Genomic DNA, 9,501 nt, shown 5'->3' on the forward strand with positions numbered 1-9,501 from the left:
AGATTTTATTTATTTATTCATGAGACACAGAGAGAGAGAGAGAAAGAGAGAGAGAGAGAGAGAGAGAGAGAGGGAGGCAGAGACACAGGCAGAGGGAGAAGCAGGCTCCATGCAGGGAGCCCGATGTGGGACTCAATCCTAGGACTCCAGGATCACATCCTGGGCCGAAGGCAGGCGCTAAACCGCTTACCCACCCAGGATCCCTCTACTGTTTTTTTTTTTTAACCTAAAAAGTAATTTGCTTTATTTTACCCTAGTATTACTTTTTACCATATTCAAGTTTATCTAAGGGGTCACAATTCATTCCTTAAACAGTAAATCATCTTAAGCACCTCCCCCAAACAATTTCATTTTAGTGGTTTATGGCCTGAATTGTGTGCATTGTTCCAACTGTCAAAAACTATAATTATTTTAATCTCTACTCTAAATTCTCCTTTATTCACCAAAGTTAAGTGTGCTATCAGTCTTAGCTGAGCTTCTGAACACATACGTAGTCACAAATAACTCATGTGGCATTAGTCCTTTTCCATTTACAGATAAAATCTTTAGAAACTTTTTAGGCACTATATTTGAAGAAATTAAACAATTATATTTTTGGGAAAAGTTCCTTTAAAAATGTGGTGAGTTACAATGATTTCAAGTTTTAAAGGAAGTTACCCAAAAGCCAACTTGGACAAAAAGAAGTCATTCACAAAAGATTTCTTCCTATAAAATCCTTGCAAAAGGTACATCTTTTTTCAATACAACTAATTAAATTCGTATCAGCAAATATTTATTGCATGTCTAATGTGCCAGACAAAGCAAGACTAAGTAACAAACCTGGGATATGAACCTACGCCTGATTCAAAAGTTCAACCTTTCAATAAAAGAAGGTTTCTGATAAGAAAGGTTAAGGGTTTTTACCCTTCAAGTACTCTCTTTCAGACAACAGAATCTGCTTCCTTTATGTCACAACATTTTAAAATCTTTCCACCTTAATAGTAGAAAAGATTCGGATACCTACATTGAGGTTTACCATAAATCTCTCCTAAAAATAATATACAGCTACATTCATCCCAAGTCTGTCCCACCATCATTATTTTCTGTATCTGCTTTTAAAAGAGAAAAAATAGTCCTATAAAATAATATTTAAAAATCAATATAAAACATAAAAACAGCACGGAGTCAAACTGAAAGCCTCAGAGAATTTACATGTAGCTCTTCCCACTTCTCCCCATACAGAGGGCAGTGAGATGGGGAGCCCTAATGGAGGGTGCTCAGAAATCCTACTGATCTCTACTCCATCAAACGTGAGGGTGAGAGTCAGGGAAGCGTTCCTCTGGGGCAAGAGCATCTTTCCACTACAGGAAGAACAATTAAAACGCAACATTTTATTTCCCTCTCTCTAGCAGGAAGAGGTAGTAGATATGTGCTGGTGATCATGAGGGTGTTTATGACCCAAATAATAAGGCAGAATTAATGATTAACAAGAGCGTAACAGAAAGGATGAGGAAGAAAGAAAAAACAAGAGGAAATAGGAAAGAGAAGAGGCTTAGTACTCAAAGGCAAAGACAGAACTAACAACCCACTACAAGTCCTTTTCCATGTACAGTAGTCTGAACTAGCAACCTTTCTACAATTCACTACTCCCGCCCAGTGCTCTTTAGGAGCACTGACCCCTTCTTGCCCAATGGTGACATCCACCTGAAGCTTTTGAGTTCCAAAAGCAAAGGTTAGGCTGCTCCAAAGCAGAGGCTCCCAAAACAATTTGAAACCTGAGAACTGCTCATAACAGGACTAGATACTTTAAGAAAATGACATAACAGACTGAAGCAAAATTCACTAGGAACTGGTCTATTCACCTTCTCCAAGGAAATGTGAATATGAAAGATCAATCACTATCACCCACCACCCAGCCCATAAGTGCAAGGGAAAGATAACGAACGTATACTGCATGTTGTCACCTAGAAAGCCTCAAAGATAAATCAGCTGGGGAGGGGTTGTTTAAGGGCGTAGAACTTAACCAGGAAAACCGTCTACAGAAGAAAAAGTGAAAGAAGTGAAGAATCTTCTCTGAAAATATGAGAAAATCTAGAGGAATTCATTATGTTCTTGAAGGAATTTAGAAAATCTCAAATAGGTCTCACGGTGATCAGTCAAAAATTAAGACCACAAAACTAAAGAAAAGGCATACAGCACTTAGGGAGGAAATTTACCTTGAAATCCTCTATAGAACTCATAAATACAAGGAATAGAACACTGCAGGAAGAGCATGCTTGAGAAAAACCACAGAACCCAATATAATTCAGGCCAATTAGAAACATGATAGAACCAACAGTGATCTGTTGACTGCACTAGCCAACTAGACTAGTCTTATAGACTAGTATACTACAACCAACCCTCAAAAAGGACAGCCTAGGGCAAGGCTCTTGGGTCCCCTCCCTCTTTGAGAGCTTTGTTCTAACACTTTACTATCGCTCAATAAACTTTGCTTTGCTGCCCACAAAGAGAGAGAGCGAGCGAGAGAGCACACCTATGTGAAAAAAGGGGGAGGGGGAATTTGGAGATTTTGAGTTGACTGTGGAGATTCAAGGAGAGTGGCACACTTGGAGGGGGCTTGGAAGCTCCTTTGCCATTTGCTGCCCTATGCATCTCCTCCATCTGGCTGTTTATGAGTCACATCCTTTTATAATAAACTGCTAATCTGGCAAGGAAAAAAAAGCATTAAACTAAAAAAATTGGTGAAGGGGTATATAGTAAACTCAAGTCTGAAGAAGACTTAAAATACAAGCAGAAAACACTTGAAACAAAACTATCAAGCCATAATATTAAAGCCTGATCCAAAATGAGCATGGAAAGTTACCTAAAATTATTTCTTCCGGGGATCCCTGGGTGGTTCAGGGGTTTAGCGCCTGCCTTCGATCCAGGGTGTAATCCTGGAGTCCCGGGATCAAGTCCCACATCAGGCTCCCTGCATGGAGCCTGCTTCTCCCTCTGCCTGTGTCTCTGCTTCTCTCTCTGTCTCAGTCTGTGTCTCTCATGAATAAATAAATAAAATATTTTTTTAAAAAAATTATTTCTTCCAAGCTCCTCCTTGCACTCAAAGGAAAGGACATTACTTAGCAATTGATATTTTGCAAACCAGCCTAGTGAGCTGTTCCTTCTCTACACCTGCTGGGACTATGGATTTTGCCTTTCCTTGAAAGGAGAAAATATTAAGTTAGTAACAGTTCTGTTTGAGAAATTTTACTTTGGGGCAAGTTTACAAAGATAATCATAAACGGAGCTAACAAAACAATGTTAACCACCCTGGTAATGGTATCAATAAGCACTTGAAAGCAACATTTGTTCTACATTATTTTAATTAAGGAGAATTATAAATTATGTTTCCAAATTGTGTAATTTTATCTACTTTTAAGTAGAGCACTCCAAAATTCTGACTTGATCAAAACTTTAATAAATTTTGGCCACAATGGAACAGCACAGTGCTGGGTATATTTTAAATACATAACAAATGTTTTAAAAATTAAACATAGGGAGAAATCAATTTCTCATTGTATTCAGCAGTAAGCTGGAAATAACATCTCAGAATTGTTGCAAAGATAAAATGTGATCATCAATGGAAAATCTCCTGGCAATACATATTTTTATGGTGATCTGAAGATCCCATTTTACTTAATTACTAAATTCTCTTCCTGCTTTCCAATTCATTCACTAGTCACAGGCTTCCAAACGTAAGAACCTGAGTGACTACTTAATAAACAGTTTTCAATCTTTTTAAACCCATGCTTCTCTAGCAAGTACAAATCTCTTCCCTATTGCGTTTTTTTTTCCTAATGTAATACCGAACGTACTTTTTTGAACTACAGCCTCCTCCTCCAACAATCAAATAGAACCTCCCATGACCCATTCTGAGAAGCACTGAAATCACAATCTGAAATAAATCATACATTTAAAATATTGGAGAGCTAATAAATTACTACTCCGAGTTTCACAAAGAGTAAGAAAGCTTAAGTTAATTAATATATTTACTCAGTAAACATTTATACACTGAAAAGTGATTTCCATACTTCAAATGGTACATTCCCAACAAATTTTTCACATAAACACTTTCCTCACCCACTGAAACTACATTCTCTACTGCAAAATAAAATGCTAAGGTTTCTTCTTTCTTTTTGGCCTTCACTAGCTCTTCATCTCTTCACCACTCACAATAAGCAGAATTAACTAACTACAAGCAGAATTAACTAACTACTCTATGGTCCCAAAACATATTCTTAAGTGTCTAGCGTGGCAAATGACAAACCTCCAGTGATGCTCAATGTTTTAATTCCAACTTCATTATAAGACACCCATGTCTGTGAACCAACCAGACGACAGTTGGAGTACATACTTTAGGCCTTCACCAGATATGCACAGACACACACGTGCACACACACACAGAGTAGTCAAACAATATTGGCCCATCTATTATCTGTATCTTTGTTCCTACCATTCCAAGCTCCTTTATTAAGCCTTCCAAAACCACTTAAGCCAATGCTGATTTTTTTTCTCAAAACCTATTATGGAAAATTATCTGGCACAATACACTGTATATAACATTCTTTGGTATTTGTTACGTGTCCCTAGATTAAACACAACTTGTCCTAACTAGATGACATACCCACAGCAAAGTCCATGTCAACCACCCGATCTACATCCACTGAGCACAGCATTTTTCAGTAACTGGCACTCAATACACTCATGGATTAAAATGTAACATTCAATGGAGTTACATCTGACACAGCTCACAGTAGTAGTTTTGGCTGGTCAACACTGGCAGGTTTTCTTAAAGCAGTAATTTGGCACAGTGCCCATCCTTTCTGATGATGATACAAGAAAATGGTTGGTCTTGGGAGAAGAGCTGCTTTCCACACTGCCTGGGTTGAGCAGTCTCTATCCTTCAACTCACAGAATGACAGAATCAGGGAAACATACAGACCACTTCCTCTGGGGTAGCTGCAGAAACCAAAGCCCTGGAAGATGGAAGTATTCCAGCAAAGGTCACAGAGGAGTTAAGTGGCACAGCTTATACCTGACACCCAGGTTTATCGCCTCCGAATCACAAAGCCTCTATTACAACAAACTGCTTTCTAATGAGGAGTCTAAAACGACTAGTAAGTCTTTTTGTCTTTACCTCAAACATGTCAATCACAGGAAAAACTCTTCAATACCCAAGTCACTGACTAAAACGGTCACACAAAGGAATTAAGAATTCATAGAAGAAACGGGACAGGAAATGCCTTCCTGGATTCTATTTCCTCCACCCAGCCCTAGACGGGTTTCTGCCTGGCCCCTCTGCACTCTACATATGCTCCTTTGGTGTTCTCAGCTTCCACTAGCACTTACAGACTAAGAATTCCAGAATCTGAATCTCCCAACCAGACTTGGTTTTGAGATCCTAATCTGTGTAAACTGGACACTTAGACATCTCTACCAATGTCACTTTTTTTTTCCAATGTCACTTTTAAAAGCACTCAGCGTTATAATTTCATCATTTCCCCTCCCCTTGCCATCATACTGCCCAACGCACAATGACACATCTAACCAGAAACTTGTGTCACTATGGGTGTCTTCCACCTCTCTTACTTTAGACACCAAGTCTCATCATTTCTCCCTCCTGAATATAGTGCTGCTTTACCCACACCCAAATCATCCCCTACACCAATGATCTCCAAAGCGTTTTGATCACTCACTTTTATGACTGAAAACATTTTAGAGCTAACATGTATCCAAAATATGCATGAATGTATTTATAAATTAAAATACATGTACCTCTACAGCAATACAGTAAGACATCATAAATAAAAATTTTAAATTAATATTAATTTTTCTTCCTATACTCCAATGAGTCATTTTATGGGGTGCAGGAACTTGCACTTTGGAGACTGTATAATGACACTAGTCCAATAAGTAAAACATATATACATACGGATCTATATGCATGTGTGTGTTTATATAGATATGGATATCTGAAACCATTTCTTTTTGCTCACACATTTTTCAAGATAATGTACACAATTTAGTATATTGCTAAATATAGTTAACCTTACCATTAAAGGTCATAAACCAAAAATAAAGTTTAAAGGAAGCTGACTTCTAAAAACCCACTCTATATTATTTTATAAACATAACTTTGTAAGTCTCATAATTGGCCACCTCTGAAAAGTTGAAAAATTTAGAGTATAGGCTGGCTCCTTTTGCACATGGCTCCTGAGGAAGACCTACCACTTTTTTTTTTTTTTTCAGCTTACTCACTGAAATATTCTGAGGCTGCTGCTAATGTTCTGAGTTTTATGGATTGCAACTCCCTTAACCCAAGTACATACTGTCATATTTTTTCAGCCTTCTACATTTATAGATACTGCTTCCATTTCAGGATCCTGAAGACTAAGGCACTCTTCCTTACTGTTATCCCTGTCAATCCATCCCCCTTCCCCAAGACTCCCACTATGACAACAAAAAAGAACAAAACCCCCACAATATATGACCAAAGTTAGAACAGACCCACTAATACCACAAGACATATTTTCATATTTGCACAGTATAATCCTCTAGGATTCTACCCCAACCTGATACATCCTAACTTTCCATGCAGAGTGAGGAAATCTAAAATTTAACAAGAGTCCATATAAGTCCTTAGATACATTCAAGCTTTTATACATTCAGAAACTGAAAATCTCAGAAGTCAGAAGTTCTGCAACTTTGAACCGGCAAAAGATGTTTCATCTCATCATTCCAGCAGTGTAGTTAAGAACAGACCAGTGTACCAACCGAATATCAAAGAAAAATATTTTCCTGAGGTAGAGTGTTATACTACCCCACCCCCATATCGTAAGCCGCAATTTATTTGACAAGAAGCCAAACAATAAAGCTATTATGTGGCAAGTATTCCGTTAAAACTGGCACATTAAACTGATTAATTCTGCCTATTACAAAATGACCAGACGTCCCCAGAGAAGCTCCTGGAGTTAGGAGTTTATTGATAACCATGCAGAACTGCATATTCATTCAGTGATGGAAATTTGGGCCAGATTTTAATTATATTGACCAGAGAGTTAAGAAAAAAACCACCTAATTGTTAAAATCACTAAACCTAGCAATTTTCAATATTGTTGATTCTATATTTTTTCATGTACAGACTGTTGAGGGTATTATAAAATAGTAATATAAAATAATCATAATGGAGAATTCAGCATTCTTTTAAAGAGACTCAACATTACAAAAACTAAATTTTAAGTCTGTGAAGTCAACACAGATACCTTCATTTGGAATTTATTTGCTTTCTATTTACAAAAGTATTAACCACATCCCCTGTCTTTTTAGCTAACATTCTAATAACATCTTCCATTTTATGAATTTTCAAATAAATAAATGGCTTTTTCCCCAGAGCCCTGTCCCCAACAGACCTGTCCCTCTGTTTCCTATGTATCACTTCATTATCTTAAGCCACTCATTTAATATTGATCAATGAACTAAAATTATTTAAAAATATGAACACTGTAGTGAACTCTTAATTACCATCCCCTGTGGGTGTAGATGTTCACAGATGTAGACTAGGTTAACTTCCACCTGAAATTCCTTAATCATTTCTAAAAGTGGTCTATTAATATAACTAAAGGCTGTATGCCCTTTCGGAAAAATGCCTAACCAACATTTATTTCACATTATTTTTATACCATCAAAACAACCAAAAATAACAGCATAGCGGATCAATTACGTCCTGAGATTTTTTTTTAAATCTTTTTCATATATCAAGAAGAGACAGAAAGGAGTCCTATGCATTTAGCATCTACTGTAAGCTGTTTTACATATTACATCTGATATTCACAACTCTATGGTCTTTATGGAACCTGTTACTTGAACCTGTGATTCAAACATGGGCTCTGGTGCTAGACCCCATGGGTTCTTCACTCACTAGCTGGATGATCAGAGGCAAATTACTTAGGCCTCCTGTGCCTCAGTTTCTTCACTAGTAAAATGAGTATAAAAACTGCACCTACCTCATTGTATTGGTTCCAGGATAAACACAGGTAAAGTGCGTAGAGCTAACCACGGCCCGCACTGTCCTTACTAGAATAGCTGCTTTTATTATTAGTGTAGGTATTCTTGTTCCCATTTTACGGGTGAGGAAATGGAAGCCCCAAGAGGGTAATTTACTAGTGTTAGTTTTTGACTAAAAAGTACAAATTCGATGAAATAAAAATGACTTAGGCATAAAATATTGGTAGTAACTACAACTTGTTAGGAAGCCCAAGAATTGAGGCGCAGTAAGAGGCCGGGCCCCAGGGCAGGTGGGCACTGGCTCCTGCAGAGCCGCGGGAGCCCCTGGCCGGCCCCCTGCTGAGGGACCCCCCACTCGGCGCGGCCCTCACACACCCCAAGTCGCCAAGCCCGCGCCTTCCCCGGCTCCCGACGCCCGCCTCTCTTTGGGCCCGGCCCGCAGTTAGCCCCGGCAGCAGGCCCTGAAGGCTGCGGCCCGACTTCTGCAAGCGGGAAGCGCGCTACTAAGCTCCAGGCCGCTCGGGGGAGAGCGGCCCCGACGGGACCGGGAACAAAGGGAAGCCGCAAGGGCTCGCTCCAAGCCCCGGGGCGTCGGGCCGCGGGCGGCCCCGCTCGCCCCTCCCCGCACGCGGAACCCGGGCCCAGGCGGCCCACGAGGCAGGCCGGCTCGCTCCGCGCGCTCGGGGCCCCCCACCGCGGCGGGACAGCGCCCAGGCCCGCGACCCCCACTCGCGAGGCGGCGGGACGAGCTCCGGGCCTCGGCGGGCGCAGCCGGCCCCCGGCCCCCGACCCCGCCCCGGCCCCCGCCCCGGCCCCGGCGCAGCGTTCGTCCCGCAGCCCCGCCACCGCGCCCGCCGCCCCCGCCCCCGCCCCCGCCCCACGCAGGCCCGGCCGCGGCGCCCCGGCCCGCGCCGCCCGCCACACGCACACACGCGCACACGCACACACGCGCGCACACGCGCACACACGGCGCCACCTTCTCCGGGGCGTCCGGGCCGCGGTCGGCTGGGGCCTGCAGCTCCGGGACTCCGGGACTCGGCTCGGCCTCTCCCGACGGCTAGCGCGGCCTCCCGGCTCTCGGGCGCGGCGGCGGCGGCGGCTCCTCCTCCTCGGGGGCGGGGGCAGGAGACTCGGCCGCCCGGAGCCGCCTCCCGGCAGGAAACGACCCCCGCGGCACCGCCTCTTCGGCCCCGCCGCTCCTGCTCCTCCGGCCGCCGCGGCCGCTCCTGCTCCTCTCCCTCCGGAAACGCATTCCTGCCGGGCGGCGTCAGCTCGCCTGAGGCGGGGAGGGGAGGAGGACGCCGGAGGAGCGCGGAGGGAGGGCGGGCGGGCGGGAGAGGAGGAGGGGCGGGGGAGACGGAGGGGAGGACGGGGAGCAGGAGGAGGAGACGAGGGGAGGACGCGCAGAGGGAGCAGGATCCCGAGGACCGGGAGCAGGAGGAGGGGAGGACGCGCAGGGGAGCAGGATCCCAAGGACGG

At 42.8% G+C, this 9,501-nt stretch overlaps 1 protein-coding gene across 2 annotated transcripts in view; it reads right to left on the reverse strand.

The window, feature by feature from the left end:
- ITGB1 (integrin subunit beta 1) overlaps positions 1–9,274 on the reverse strand; it is a 46,180-nt gene extending 36,906 nt beyond the window's left edge. For both annotated transcript variants that reach the window (XM_072825163.1, XM_072825162.1), the window contains exon 1: positions 8,999–9,274. The gene's annotated coding sequence lies outside the window, so the exon portion shown is untranslated. The remainder of the gene's footprint in view (positions 1–8,998) is intronic.
- Between the last annotated feature and the right edge of the window lie 227 nt (positions 9,275–9,501).

Source organism: Canis lupus, chromosome 5 (assembly GCF_048164855.1).
Source record: "Canis lupus baileyi chromosome 5, mCanLup2.hap1, whole genome shotgun sequence".
NCBI lineage: Eukaryota > Metazoa > Chordata > Mammalia > Carnivora > Canidae > Canis > Canis lupus.